This window comes from Octopus bimaculoides, chromosome 26 (assembly GCF_001194135.2).
Source record: "Octopus bimaculoides isolate UCB-OBI-ISO-001 chromosome 26, ASM119413v2, whole genome shotgun sequence".
Taxonomy (NCBI): Eukaryota; Metazoa; Mollusca; class Cephalopoda; order Octopoda; family Octopodidae; genus Octopus; species Octopus bimaculoides.
In genome coordinates, this window is record NC_069006.1 from 5237543 (window position 1) to 5238505 (window position 963).

Below are 963 nucleotides of genomic sequence, written 5' to 3' on the forward strand. Positions count from 1 at the left end.
TATATATATGTATATATATATATATATATATGTATATATATATATATATATATACATACATACATATATAAAATATGTGTCTTGAATGGCACAACAATGCACTTTAATAACAACAATGGACTATAATAACTGTTATAATTTAATTATCCATAATCTAATATAATAATAATATTTCGGAATACAAAAATTCCTTCTTCAGATATCACTAGGAATAATAATAACGACCTTACACACACCACACCCTTGTTCTCCTCCCCCCACTTCCACTAGTCTGTATGTAAGTGCATGTATATCTACCTGTTTTTCTGTAATATATATATATATATAAACATGTAATATACATATATATATATATATATATATATATATATATATATATATATATATATATCCATATGTATATTACATGTTTCAGTCATTTGACTATGGCCATGCTGGGGTTTGTAGTTGAACATATTGACCTCAGAACTTTTTTTTAAAGCATGGTGCTCATTTTATTGGTCTCTTATTGATGAACTGCTAAGTTACATGAATGTAAACACACCAACGCTGGTTATCAAGTGGTGGTGGTGGTGGTGGTGGGACAAACAAAGACACACACACACATACATGCACACATAGATATATACATACAGATATATATGTGTGTGTTTGTATATATATATATTTTAAGGTGCATGGCTCAGTGGTTAGAGCATCAAGCTTACGATTGTGAGTTTGTTTCCCAGACTGGGCTGCGTGTTGTGTTCTTGAGCAAGACACTTTATTTCACGTTGCTCCAGTTAACTCAGCTATAGAAATGAGCTGCGACATTACTGGTACCAAGCTGTATTGGCTTTTGCCTTTTTCTTGGATAACATCAGTGGTGTGGAGAAGGGAGGCTGGTATGCATGGGCGACTGCTGGTCTTCCATAAAACAACCTTCCCCAGACTTGTGCCTCAGAGGGTAACTTTCTAGGTGCA